At 45.4% G+C, this 15,100-nt stretch overlaps 1 protein-coding gene across 2 annotated transcripts in view; it reads left to right on the forward strand.

Annotated features, from left to right (window-relative positions):
* Positions 1 to 15,100, forward strand: part of ADAMTS3 (ADAM metallopeptidase with thrombospondin type 1 motif 3) — a 208,715-nt gene that overhangs the window by 129,721 nt on the left and 63,894 nt on the right. The window lies entirely within an intron of this gene.

A 15,100-nucleotide genomic window follows, 5' to 3' on the forward strand; every position in this document is an offset into this window, starting at 1 on the left:
GGCCCCCTTTACACTGATTACGGATCATGCACCCCTGCAATGGCTCAATAGGATGAAGGACGCAAATCCCCGGCTTCAGCGATGGTACCTCATTCTACAGCCCTACGCCTTTACGATCCGCCACCGGGCGGGACGGGACCACGCCAATGCGGACTTTCTATCCTGCCTGGGGGAGGCTGAGGATACCAGCTCCGAGGTTCGGGAGCTGGATTTGAGGGGTGGGGTCTGTAGGGAGCCAGGGTGGCTTCCCTCCGAGCCTGAGGGTAAAAAGCCACTCTCTCAACCTGAGTGGGCGGGGCCAGGCCAAGCTTGCTCCACCCCCCGGAAGGGGAGGGGTGGAACAGGAAGTACAAAGGGCGGGGCCCTTAGCTCAGTCAGGGCAGCACCAGAGAGGGAGGCAGATGCAGACTGCACGCTACTCCCTTCAGACCCTGCTGCCACACCTGGGGAGGCCCTGGATCAGGGGAAACCTGAGCTGGAGGAAGGACTGGGCCTACCAGGACTGCCTGCCACCGAGTACTCAGACGAACTGGAGGAGCCAGAGCCAGGGGGAGAGCTTGAGCTGCCAGCAGCGGTCTACCCGGAGGAACTGGAGGGACCAGAGGGACGCGCAATCGGGTAGGAAGTAGCCCAGGGACAGAACGACACTGCGGTGAGTCTACGTTGCGGACAGACCCCCGCTAACCCAGCGGCGGGACCCTCGTCTCGCCCCGGCCAGGGCCCTGGGCTGGAACGCAGAGGTGTAGGGCGGGCCTGCGTTCCCCTACCCGGCCAGTCCGCCTCAGGAACCGGGCCCCGACAGCGCTACAGACTCTTGCCGGCGCTCCCCTGCCTGAGGGGCGCGCCACAGACTCTTGCCGGCGCTCCCCCGCCTGAGGGGCGCGCCGCAGACTCTTGCCGGCGCTCCCCTGCCCGAAGGGCGCGCCGCAGGCTCTTGCCGGCGCTCCCCTGCCCGAGGGGCGCGCCACAGGCTCTTGCCGGCGCTCCCCTGCCCGAGGGGCGCGCCACAGGCTCTTGCCGGCGCTCCCCTGCCCGAGGGGCGCGCCACAGGCTCTTGCCGGCGCTCCCCTGCCCGAGGGGCGCGCCACAGGCTCTTGCCGGCGCTCCCCTGCCCGAGGGGCGCGCCACAGGCTCTTGCCGGCGCTCCCCTGCCCGAGGGGCGCGCCACAGGCTCTTGCCGGCGCTCCCCTGCCTGAGGGGCGCGCCGCAGCCGTTTGCCGGTGTTCCCCCTTGCCCCGGGTTCCCCCGAGACCGGGCAGGGCCAAGCCGGCCAGGGGAAAAGTAGCTCACCACCGCCCCTAGCGGTGGTAGGCCAGGCGACGCAGTTTACAGTCACAATGTGATGCTGTGTGCTGCTTTCCATCCTGGTGTCCTGTTACCTATTCCAGAAAAGAGTCATCTTGTAAAATAAATGAAAAGCAACTGTATTCCTTATCTTATTTATAGCTTCTATATTGTAAATAGGGGAAACTGTAGCAAATTATGTCATCTTTGCAGTGAATACATCTTTCACTTACATCTTAATTCCTGCAGTTCAAAAGGAGGCTCAACCTCCTGACTTGGGGGAAGGTCTCTCTTCCAGTGGATGAGACCAAGAGGAGCTTGCCAATAAGCCAAAGAGCCCAATTGTGATGGATGTCTCTGTGGGCAAAGCTGCCTTTTGGTAGAGGAGCTTGGTGTCTGAAAGCAAGAAGAGAGCTGTTCTTTGTGGAACGATTCCTGCATGCGTCTGATTAGAGAGCTGCTTTTTTATGGGGGGCTGCAAGGATCTTGCTGTGGACAGGGAGATTCTTTCATTATCAGCAGACACGATCTCTTAAGTAGGAGCTTTGAACTTGGGTGCACAGACACTTCATGTGTATCATACACACATTTCTATCAGTCAGGAAATGGATGGTTTCACTTTTGCTGTCTATCTCCCCTTTTTTCTGCACTCTGAGCTCAGGAGAGTTTGCTTACTGTACTCTTGTGATTTTGGAGTCTCCACCTGGCTGTCAGAGGAGAGGTCTGTACCCTTTGAATAAAGGATGATGACATACTAGCAAACAAGATTGTTAAACCCCACTGCTCATTTGTCATGCTTCTTACTGCCATTAACTAAACCTAGACTGAGGTGTGTGTGTGTGTGTGTAAGAGAACCTGAAAAGCACCTTTTTCGAATCTTTGTTGTATTTCAGATTGCAGGTTAGCAGTGGTGCCAGCTGTTTTTACTTAGAGCTATAAAATGTACCAAAGGAGTTTCCAGCAGGCATAAATAACAAACCCGTTTATATCATGTCAGGGGTATGGAAGCAGGCCTTCGAGAAATGATCTCATAGGCATTCTTTGTCGTAGATCTGGCACATACTCTGTGCTTCATTCTTTTCTAAAAACAACTCCGGTCTTTAACACTGGCATGTCCCACACATACTCCTCCCGCTAGGTCTACATTAACCAGACCCACACTGTGTTTGGATGGTAACGGCTGCAGATTTATTTAATGACTTTTATATGCACTTATTTACAGTGGTATTGTGCCTTATAATACTCCCCACCCACAAATCTTATATGAAGCTTCCAGTTTTAGCATTGATTCATCTAGTGCTGTTCCCTGTGGCATTCACACTTCCAACAATCTTTCACGCACTATCTAGGGAATCACTATAGGACATGGACATTGCTACGTTATAGATAAATCTAAAATTGCTTTTATTATGAATTGTCTGACTGTAGCAGTACCATAGGAGAAACTAACAAGCATCTTTGCACATAAAGGACAAGTGCTCACACATGACCTATCTGTAACAGGCAGACTTCTGGGTGTGGGTGAAGTTTTTCTTTGGCTTTCTGTATTGCCAGTCTGCATATTGGAAGGAAAAGGAACATTCAAAATTTAACCACAAACACCAAGGCTGAACTGATCAACCGTGGCTGGTTAAAGTTAAGCCCCTAAGTCTATATTTAAGCACCATAATGACTGCATTGATTTTTCAGAGGTGCTGAACTCACCAGTGGGAGATGTGTGGGAAAATACATATCAGCTGTTTGGGTGCATAAATATAGATTATGGGGCATAACTTTAGCCATCCACTTTGGATAATTTGGCCCAAGTGGGTACCAGGCCCTAGAACAGGTCTCAATAAATTTGTGACCTTAAGCACATTAGTTTCTCGAGTAATTCCTGACATTTCTTTTGATGAAAATTAGACTTGATTCCAAAGAGATCCATCCTAAATGACCAGAATTGCTTCTGATGAATTGCAAGTGCAATTCTGTTCTGAAAAGCTGCTCTGTGAAAGTGGCTTTGAGGGGTTCTTTGTTAGTTGTTTCTCATTGATTTCATTATAAAATATATTAAGTTCACAAGTTAATTTTTTTTCCAACTACCAGGCCTGCAACATGAGACCTGAAAATCAAGCTGTGGTCTTTCCTTTTCACCCATCATCACTGGGAATAAAGGTTCTGTATGCCAAATTATGCCTTCAGTTATACCTGGAGCAATATTTTATTCATTGGGTTTGAACAGGTGTAACCAACTGGCTATATAATGAAATTGAGCAAACAATTCTGCTGATGGTACAGAAGAATAGTATCCTTGTTTTTTTCTGAGCTGTATTGGCTCTCCAGAACTGTTTTGGAGTATAGAATCATAGATTATTAGGGTTGAAAGGGACCTCAAGAGATCACTTGATCATTGCCTGTTAGGTTCACTCCCTCAGGGGCACCTGGCATTGGCCACTGTCGGTAGACAGATACTGGGCTAGATGGACCTTTGGTCTGACCCGGTACGGCCTTTCTTATGTTCTTATCTAGTCCAACCCCCTGCTCGAAGCAGGACTAATCCCCAAATGGCCCTTTCAAGGATTGAACTCACAGCTCTGGGTTTTTTAGCAGGCCAATGCTCAAACCACTGAGCTACGCTAGGATAGTAAACTCTTACTAGTCACTAGAGTCTGCAGTGATGATTCTGAACATACACAGGGAGCAAATCTCTTAGGGAAGAAGGGTCCATTTTCACATGTTGTCACTTTTCAGAGTAAACCCTCACTGTTGTAAAGGAACATAATATTTGTGTTTAGATGGCCCGTTGGATTTGCACACTGGCCTTTTATTTCTACAAACAGCACTTCAAACCCTCTTTTAATCACACGCACAAGTGTATTCTGAACTCTGACAATTGCAGCAGGTCTACAGGAGCAGGGCTAACAGAGATACGGTTCTAAGCAGTAATTAACTAACTAATCCTCCAGATAAAATGAAAGATACACAGAGGGTTGCCAGGCATCTGGTTTTCGACCAGAACGCCAGGTGGAAAAGGGACCCTAGTGGTTCCAGTCAGCGCCGCTGACCGGGCAGAGCTAAAGCAGGCTCCCTGCCTGCCCTGGATCTGTGCAGCTCCCTGGAAGCAGCCAGCATGTCTGGCCCTAGGCACGGTGGCTCTCAGGGAAGCTCCACATGGTGCGGTGGCACCGGTTTCACGCACGGTACAGAGCCGCCTGGCCTCGCCTCGGTCTAGGGGCTGGACGTGCCAGCCATTTCCGGGAGCAGTGTGGAGCCAGGGCAGGCAGGGAGCCTTCCTTAGCCCTGCTGTGCCACCAACCGGGAGCCACCTGAGGTAAGCATCACCTGGCTGGAGCCTGCACCCCGACCCCCTGCTCCAGGTTGGAGCCCTCTCCCTCATCCAACTCCCTACCAGGCCTGAGCCCCCTCCCGGAGCCCCCATCCCTGCCCCTCCTCCCACACCTCAACCCCCTGCCCCATCCTGGTGCTCTCTCCTGCACCCCAAACTCCTCATCCCTAGCCCCACCCCAGAGCCCACACCCCAGCCAGAGCCTGCACCCCAACCCCCCTGTCCCAGCCCGGAGCCCCCTCCTGCACCCCAAACCCCCCAGCCTGCACCCCCAGCTGGAGCCATCACCCCCACCCATACCCCTGCCCCGACCCAGTGAAAGTGAGTGAGGGCGAGTGACAGAGGGAGGGGGGCTGGAGTGAGTGGAGTGGCCTCCGAGAGAGTGGGGAAGGGGCGGGGACTCAGCAGGCGCGGGGCAAGGGTGTTTGGTTTTGTGCAGTTAGAAAGTTGGCAACCCTAGATACATAGTATGATCCTAAATTTATCTGGAGTTACCTTCAATAAAATTCCTCTTTCCTCTGAATTCCCAATCCAGGCTTATTATACTGCCAAAGTGGAGATGTGTGTCCAGGCCTGTTGGACATCATTTTTATTTCTCAGACTAGATGAAGTCAGACTTACCTAGCAAACTCAGGTACTCCTGTTGTATATTGGGAGGGGCTGGCTCACTTCCACTGTTCGGTTCCTTCTTTAGGGCTGGTCTACGCTGGGGGTGGGGGGGGGTCGATGTAAGATGTGCAACTTCAGCTACGGAAATAGTGTAGCTGAAGTCGATGTATCTTATTTCGACTTACCTCCTGTCCTCATGGCACAGGATCGTCCTGGTGGAGTTCCGGAGTTGACGTGAGCGCGTTCGGGGATCGATTTATCGCGTCTAGATGAGATGCGATAAATCGATCCCTGATAGATCGATCACTACCCGCCGATCCAGCGGTTAGTGTGGATGTACCCTTATTCTAGAATTCACCCAACACGTTTTCCCCACTGTCTTCTTACCTTTTGTGTTGTCCCAGGTCTTATAACAGTTCCTGTATCAGACCCATCACCTTTGCTCTAATGTGTAATCATTCCTTTATGTAAATGATAAAGAAAACTAAATTGTACTGTAGACTCTCTGTTCCCTCTTTGTAGTCTCTACATTTGGAAAGATTTAAACTAACAAATGTGGATTCAAACCTTACCACTTAGGTCTGCTGTTCTCCCTTCTCCACCATCTCAGTAAGCCCGTTACCCATTGCACCTTCTGTAGGAGTGGAATGAGTACGGAGCTGTGTGCTCTGTGCCACATAGACCCACTACTTTTTCCTTGCCTCATGCTTGTAACAAGACCCAAGTGACTCCACATCCCATCCATCAATTCTTATAACAGTAGACACATTAATGATGTCTCCTTCCATCCTCCTGTTGACTCCTCCTTCAGCGTGTGTGCTGAATATTGTTTAATGTCATTACCTCTGGAATCAGAATTGAACTGTTATGTGTGTATTATCTCTAGAGTCTGAGTTTGAGCTCCATTGTTCTAGGCGCCATCCTACAAGACTTTTCCCTGAAGGGCTTCGTCTCAATAGACAAGGTAGGCAAAGACTAGGAGAAAGGAAGGATTATTATCCCAGTTTTAGAGATGAGGAAGTGAGGCACAGAGAGTGAGTGATTTATCCAGTCCCATACAGGCAGGCATGTGATGGGTTTTTTCTGTTTGTTTTTTTTAAAGGGAAAACCACCACAAAGTTATGCTAAAATAATAGCCTCTCATGTTGTGAATCAACATCAATAAGCATTTCAGAGCCACAGTTGCTACATCCTCCTTAGTCCACTCTAAGTGTCTTCAGTAAGACTTCCTAATACATGAAAGGCATTGTGTCATGCTATTATGTTACAATATGTGTCAAAATGAACATCTACTGTGTGGAAACTTTTCTTTGTTTTTCTTCTTTTGTCCACTGTTCTGGTATCTTTTTTTAGGAATTTAATTGATTTCAGGTTTTTATTTTTTTAAATGATTTTAACTGCAAAATGGTTTCAGTTAATATTTTAAACAGTGTGTTATTTAGATGGTAAAGTGATACGTATCTTTATGTAGGTTTTAAATATTTTTTTGAACAATTTCCATGTTTGTGTTATGTGACAAACCGCTTTATTTATTTATTTATTTATTTATTGGCTGTTCTTGAGTGAAGGTTCCTTTCTGTAAACACACTTGCATTACCTTTTGGCTCAGTTAACTTTTGGCATACAAATAAGTTCACATTTTTTTTATGAAATAGATGTGATTATATTTTATTTTGAGGTTTACAAAATATCACTGATTGCTCTCTGCCTCGTACTGAACTGTGTTCAAAGGACACAGGCAAATAGCTTTAATATATATAAAAATATTCCACTACAAGAGATTCTCTGTGTTGATAGGCACAACAGTTATCTATATCATTCTTTTAATAAAAGGTGGTGAAAAGGGAGCATTCTAATTAGCTCATAAAAGCTTCAGCCCATGTTGTATGACACATTAGGGTGCCTTGGTTAAAACTCTTATCCACATCCCAGCTGTTATCCAAAAAACTACCGGGCCAAATTCTGCACTCCTTACTCAGGCAAGGCTCCCAGTATAGTCTTCTGAGCAAAGACTGCATGACATTTCCTGCTGTTTGATTTTAATGTTGTGATTAATGTAAATTAAATGGAAAGGAATGAAAAGCACAGGAGGTATTACAAGGCTAAACATCCAGGGCTAAATTTTCTAAGGGTCTTCCACCTGGCCTTTTGATAGCAAGTAATAGTTTTGTGCACTCTTTTCCTTGAGGCGGTTGTGCCTGTGAAGAAACATAGATTTTTGAACACAATCTTCAGTTGCCCACGCAAAACCTGCAATTGATTTGTCTTAACAGTCTGGTTTATGGGCAAAAATGCAATTTGCGCACACAAACTTGAGCTCTTGTGAATGCAAAAACTTGGCTGGGAAAAGTTGTCAACAAGAGTTGAGTTTTTTTTGTTTTTTTTAGTTGTGGCCTCACAGCATTTTCAGTTTGTATTAGCTTGTGTGTTGCCTCTCTGTGCCTCTGAAATATTGTATCTGCCACTCGGACAAAAGTCGGTCTCCGGTGGGAAAAAATGCTTTTTTTTAAAGGCTTTTCAAAACAACGAGAAACCCACACAATTTATGAGTGCTGAGAGTGACTATGGTAGATACAGCAGAAAACTAGAAAGTAGGAAACTCTGAAACCTCCTCCATGCTGCCTCCTGCGTTGGCGGGATGTTAGTGCTTCTAGCATTTTTAAACATTTTTCAGAATGGAAAGAAATAAGCATTTATTTGGGGTGGGCGAGTTGGGTGCCCAGCTCCCACTGAAAGCTGTCGAGGCACTTTTGACAATACCACCTCCTCTGGCATGCTCCAGAGTCCATTAAAGTCAGTAGCAGCCTTTCCATTGACTTCACGGGGCTTTGGACCAGGCTTTATAAAAAGCACAGACAGTGCAGTCGTGCCCTGCACCTTCTTGACAGCTTGTTTTTTCCCCAGGCCTACAGTGGTCCTCCCGGAGCCTGTCTGTGGCACTCACTGGGGAGGAGAGAGTGTGCAGCTTCCTCTCGATCAGCCACCCTTGTTTCAGTATTAAGCAATCTCTGTTTTATAGGTAGGATTTGTGTATGGTTACATATCATGTGGGGACCCCCTGTAAGTGCCCCTTTGGTTCTGGACCTGCACCTTCATGCCTTTAAGGGGTGTAGTAAGATCTCATGATGTGTTCACACCTCATTTTTTTGATATCCCTTCCTGTGGTGATTGGGGCTTCAAATCGAGCTTTTTCTTTGTTTATAAAACAAACAACAAAACCCAACCTCCGCACTCTGTTGGCAGCAGCTGAGTAATGAAGAACAGCAACCAACGTGTAATCACATGCCATTAAGGAAAATAAATATTCAGCAAGGAATTGGCTTTCAGTTTCCAAGAGGAGACCACAGTGGGATGGGGAAAGCAATTTAAGAACTATGAGAGATACCATGGCATTATCAACACTTTACCAGTTATCAGTAAAGTAACACATCCTGATTATGCAGCCAACAGTGGAGATGCAGTTCGAAATCCATTATGGTATTTCTCCAGTAATGCGCAGTGTCATGCAAATCTCCAAGGAGGCACAACAAGAGAGCGCTTAACTCCTAGAGAAGATTTTGGAAAGCACCTAAGAGGTTTAGAAGCACAGGTTCCATTGCAATTCACTAATAAGAAAACAGAACATACCTCTAATAACACCTTCCATATAGCCAGCTGGGGGTGGCTCTTTTATTATTATTATTTTCCAAATTTTGATTGCTGCTAGTTGGACACCAACATCAAAATTTTGCTCTCCCTGAAGTCAATAGGAAGTTTATTAAAAGGGAGTGTTAACTTCTGTGGGATCAGAATAAGGCCCAAATGATTTTAAGACTCAAGGGTCCATATAAGCCTCATAAGAAAAAACTCGGTGCATTTTCACAGATTTATTTCAGTGAATATGTTGACTTTTGTTATATCTATGCAACCCACTACAATTCTTACGTTTGTCGTGGACCACATTTTCAAAGGTGCTCAGCACCCAACAGGTCCCATTGTTCTCTCTGCTCTTCTAAAATCTTGCCAGTTTGTGGTACCTAAATGTGAGAATCTGGGTTAAAGTGTGGGTGCTGAGCACTTTTGGAAACCTGGCCCTATGTGTAGCATAGATAAAATGCGGAGTAGTTAGGTATCGCGCTTTTTCCTGGGTCTTTTTTTTTTTAATTATTAAAATCACCTCAATTGCTTATGTTTCTGTTTTTTCTCTAATCAGTGCACTGTGGTGGTTAGTGCTAGGAATAGGTGCCATGTGGGGTAGATAGAATGTGTGGGGTTGATAACTGATATGAGGTCTGTAGCTAACTGATCTGACCCCATAGACTGGCTGTTCTGGAGGGACTTTTCCATCTGATTTCTATAATCATCAGTAAATCATATTCCTGCCTTTTGTCGTATCCATTTTGACCTGATATTCAAAGGTTATGAGCATCTCCCGTCGCTGCAGCTTCCATTGGAGTTAGCTGGAAAAAGTGGGTGCTGAGCACCTTTGAAAATCGGGTCTCATTTGAAAATTGGTATTATGTAAAAGAAGGAACCCAATTTACTGATGATCATAGAAATCAGAGATTAAAAGACTCTCTTAGGTACTCTAGTCCAATGTTTTGCCTTGCAGAATTGTTCCGTACGGTATATTTTAAATGTTCTTTTTCCATGCTAGCTCCCATTGTGTAGGTATCTAGTGTATGTCACAGAAAAGTATTTTATAAAAATAATGTGCCGTTACTCTAGGTACCTTCACTGTTCAACGTGATGAATGCGCTTGGCCATTGACCTTGTACCTTGCCGAATGCCCAAGGCATTCTGGTGTCTGCAAGACTTGTTAACATATTATCTACGGGATGTAATATCATAACCACTGGCACTGACATCTACCTTTCCTAAGTGAGTCATCCCTCCCCCTCCCCACCTTCCTCCTAGCGTTTGATTGCAGGACCAGCTTGCAACTTAATTTTCTGCCTTCAGTCAGTGCTCTTTTTTGCCTTTCCCAAAGAATAGACTCAGACACTCCGACTGCTGACAAAAAAAAGAATGTCCTTGGATAGGTCCTAAGCCTGCATTAAACATGCTAACATTAAGACTGCAAAAAAAGCAGAGGGTAACTTTAACGGAAATGTCATGCATCCCACGCCCCTCCCCCCCAATAACATTGTTATTGAAAATTGAGAAAATCTGAAGTATTACGGAGCCAGAGTGGGCAGAAAGCGATCCTGGAAACTCAGAATTGTGTAATGGGGACAAGTAGAAAAATATAACAGTTACTTAGTGCAGCTTTAGAAGTGACATCATGAATTGGCCTGGAGCTTTTCTTTGAACTGTTGTTATGGAATTTCTCAGTTTGTACAGAATAATGCCATCCACTGTAACATTTTATATATTAAAATGCTGGTTAATAAATGATTTACCTCTGTTCCAAACGGAGATTCCCATTATCCTTACTCTAATGAAATAATGGATGTGGAACATCCTTAAATTCTGATGACAAAAAAGGTAGTTGTGTTTTCAGAGAGAGGATTAATCAGGTTTTTTTTCATGTTACAGAAGAATACTTTATAATCCATTCACAAATTTAAGAGAATAATCTGATGGCCAGAAAAAAAACCCTGGGTTAACAACTGACCTACGAGTTCGGCCCACTACTGGAAAGTCTGAAATTTGTGGCTGCCTACTGTCCTGAAATTATCTTTGGGCAGGAAAGATGCCAAATATGTAACACACGAGGTGTTTTCATAATTGTTGTTCAGTGCTGGAGTCCAGGCCAGCGCTCAGCTCAGACATTACATTCCCTGGTCAGGATAGGTTCCATCATATACCTGTCCGCACTCAGTCACACTCCAACCACATCTTCCTTCACGCAGGCACATAGTAATCTGACTTTCCGTACAGCAGAACTCCAGCCTCTCTCTCTTCTGCAACCAGAAAACTGACCGCACCTTCCTCTGTCCCTCATGCCTAGGTTCATACTCACTTGCCCTCCGTGGCTGTGAAGTGAGATTATTCATGTTCGTACTTGGGGCCTTTACTTAAAATGCAATTTGAGGGAATTTTGCAGAAATTAAAGGTTTTTGTGTTTTCCACAAAAGCCCAGAATCTTGGCAACTTCTCCACTAGTTCTTAAGGGGGAGAGCATGATGTACTGCCCTAGCAGGGAATTGCCATTAATATTAGGCACTAGACGTACTACCTGGGTCTAAGTGACTTCTACTACTAGTAGAATTTCCAGCATTAGATGCTAAAACTGTTGTTAGACCCTAACTCTGCAAGTGCAGGGGGGTGAGGAGGAAGAAGCAGGGGACAGGTTTCCTTACTTCAGGTGATCAGCTTTTGGGAATTGAGCCTTAATCAAACTAACATTTTGGCCTTTCTCTGCCAGAGCAGGTTAATTCCTTTTGGACCATTTTCCCCTCTCATCTTCTAATCACTTTGCACCACTGAACCTCCCCCTCTGTTGTAAGCTAGGATCAGAGAAGTAACTGCGGAGGAAACTGCCAAAATATGGGGTGCATAGAAATCACTGGGACACACATTCCCTAGTAACTGTTGTATTGAACTTAAGCATCCTTAGTACTGATATAGCGCTCCTGCTTGTGCGTCTGTAATGCACTCAGTACGTGGGCTCTTACATCTGCAAGGTCCTGTGCAAACGCATATGAATGAGTAAATTAATACTTAGTATTTCTGCAATTAAACCACATAATTTGCTAGCCCATTGCTTACATTTTTAAACTACAAATCAGACCCTATACAGAAGATTCTCTTCTGTGCCAACATCCAGTTGTCACGGAGGAAGCGGGCGGGGGGAGTCAGGAGAGCCTACTACGACTCTCTGAAGCTGCCCCAATCCCTGCTAGGTTCGAACATTCATGGGTCTTCTCTAACCTATGCCAGGCAGCTATGAAATCCAAGAGACTGTATGTCAGTTCAAAATAGATGAAGCTCGGGTGTGCTCTGCCCCACCCTGACGCACATGCTCCTGCCTCCAGATGCCCTTATGCCAGGATAAGGGTGGAGGATAGTTGGCACTGGAGTTGGTTATGCTGCTTTACCCTATCTGAGAGCTCCTCAATGGCAGATGCATACTTAGCTGGCTAGTTAAAGGCCAAATTCCACCACTTTGCACCCTCTGAGCTGCACAAAGTTGTGGAGGAGAGAATCCGCTCAAAATATACAACCGAGTGGAGCAAAGAGACAGAGCTCTTATTGCAGGTGAAGAAGCAGGCATGATAGGAACTGTGGCAACTGTAATGTCTTTGGACAAGGAGCGTGTCTCTAGATGTATATAAAGTATGATGTAAATGTATAGCAATATGGCAATGTTTGGAGAACCAGAAACTGAAGCTGGCTGCAAAAAAGAAAGCAACACTGGTCAGTTTAATTTTACTGAATTAAATGTACAAAGCAAAGAAACAACATAAATCTACATTTTAGAACCCTTTAGGTATTCCATACTCATGCAAGTAATGCCAATGAAATCAATGGTGCTGTTGGTGGAAGAGTTGCAGATTTGGACCCATACGTTGTAAAACGTAAATTTAGATTTTTAAAATTTTCCATTTTTGTGAATCTGAGATTAATGATACAAGAAAGGTTTGGGGGTTTGAGGGTTTTTAAGCACGTAGAACTTGACTGATCACCGTGTCAGTGGAGTTACACTGGTGTCACACAGTGGTTGATCAGATCCGTGCACTGTTTTGTTTCAAAGGGTGGGAGGCTCAGCATTTTGTAAGAATCAGGCCCTTTAAGTGTCTCAAGTTGGGAACCCAAAAGCACCAATCGTTTTTGCAAATTCTTGTCAAAGATGATGTCTCTCTAGACTGGGAGATGTTTGTTCTTGCTTTGTAAGAGGTTGCATAACTAAGAAAATTCTCCATGGGGAGAATAATGGCACATACTGTATATCCACTGTACAGAAAGCGGGGGTGAGGGGAGCAGCCCTTTTGCTCACATACACACAAAAACGGGATTCTCCTCCTCCTAACCACAAAACCACCTATTTAAGGAGGGAAGCAGCAGCCAAACCAAGGTGCTATACCGAGCAGAAAGTTCTTTCTTTCTGAAATGATTATTCAGACTATTCCATTCATGCTGCTGGCATAATGATATGACATTATGAGTATATTTCCATTGGATGTATCAAGGGCAGCTTTGCCAGCAGAAGCAATTTCTAGAACCGGAGCTTGTGTATGAATTTCCCACTTGTGTGCTATCACAGTGTTTGCATTCTTGAGAATGAAAGGCCTTGAGGTTGAATTGTAAAGCTGTTTGCAGGTCTGGTCTCTCACCCGCAGTCATGGTTTACAGCTTCTGAAAACAGCTCAGGGGAAACCTTGCTGTTTGGTGTGGGGAGAGTTATTTATGTGTTATTTGAACCACTGTGATGCTTAGGAGGGAGAGAATTCTCAGCTAATGACTGCTCAAGATGAACTGCGGTATACTTGTCCAGCACATTTAGCAATAATGGCCTGAATCCCATAGTCCTTACTCAGGCAAACTCCCACTGACTTAATTGGAAGGCTTGCCTCAATAGTATGTGAAAGGCCAGCTTGTGTGTCTAATGGGGGAGTGAAGCACAATCTCTTCTCCTGTCCCTTGCACACAGATAGGTCATAAAGCTGTACCATCTTTTGGGCTAGTGAAGCCTGCTCTCTTCTGCTTCCCCTTGTACATGCAGGCCAGACTTGAGAGGACATGACCCTTCCCTTCTCTCCACCCACTCTAGGGTGGTTGCACCCCTGGGGACTCTCAGAAGAAGCAGTCCTTCCCTGCCATCTCCGGAGCATAGGGACTCTGCTTGTCTGGAGTGCATATATGCAGGGATGGGGGCAGGAGAAACACGGTGCCAGAGCCACAGAGCCAGAAACAATCTAATCCTGAGTAAGAACTGCAAGATTTGCCCCATGACTTGCATTGTGAGATATCAGCTAAGTTGCTATAGGTCTGTTTCTTACTTAGGGATTTGCTGGGGTTGATTTTGGTGGAGCCATATGGCTAAAACTTGATATTTTATGTTGTCAGCCAAGACATGTTCTTCCCGTAACTTTCTAAAATCAATTGTTGTTTCTTTTTACTATAAAGAGGGGGCAGAAATAGCTTTATGGTGATTTCAGACATTAGCTGAAGCACCTGCAAGCCTGATGCACTATAAAACATGCCTTCTGTAAAACCTCAATCAACAGGATTCTGTAAACCTTGGCTCAGACCAATGCCTCCTTCAGAAATCAAGTAGAAGCTTTTGTTCTTTTTGAGAAGACTAACATACAAGTTATACAATAGAGTTATACAATAGAGTTAAAAACATTAAACTTTGGCAAATATACAATCTCGACAAAGAATAGGAGTCTGAATGTTTATTAACTTCAGAAATCTCCCAGTCGATCAGTCATTTTATACTATAGTGTGTGGCCAGTGTTTGTAGAGGTCTTGAACTCTTACTGTCTTCATATCCCTTGCATTTTTGTACTCTTGCTGGATCGGATTGTCCAAAGAGCTCTGTGCTGTGAGTGCCACTAAGTGCTGAGTATCAGAGGGGTAGCCGTGTTAGTCTGGTTCTGTAGAAGCAGCAAAGAATCCTGTGGCACCTTATAGACTAACAGACGTTTTGCAGCATGAGCTTTCGTGGGTGAATACCCACTTCTTCAGATGCAAGTCTGAGCACTTTGAAAATCTGTCCCTGTGTGTGTAGGTGCCTGTGATGTTTCTGCCCTTATGGCGGACGCTCTCATGCATTTTTGTCTGCTTCACCTGAATCTCTGCCCACTAATCCATCTCTTCCAGAAACGCTTTCAATGCTCTGTTCTTCGGGGCAGTTTCAAAGAGCTGCTGTTTAAAAAGAGAAAAGCCTGTCAGAAAAATGCTTCCTTCTTTCCCCTGTCTTCTAATTTGACAGTCCTGAAGTTCAGGACAGGG

The sequence above is a fragment of the Mauremys mutica genome, chromosome 5, assembly GCF_020497125.1.
Source record: "Mauremys mutica isolate MM-2020 ecotype Southern chromosome 5, ASM2049712v1, whole genome shotgun sequence".
NCBI lineage: Eukaryota > Metazoa > Chordata > Testudines > Geoemydidae > Mauremys > Mauremys mutica.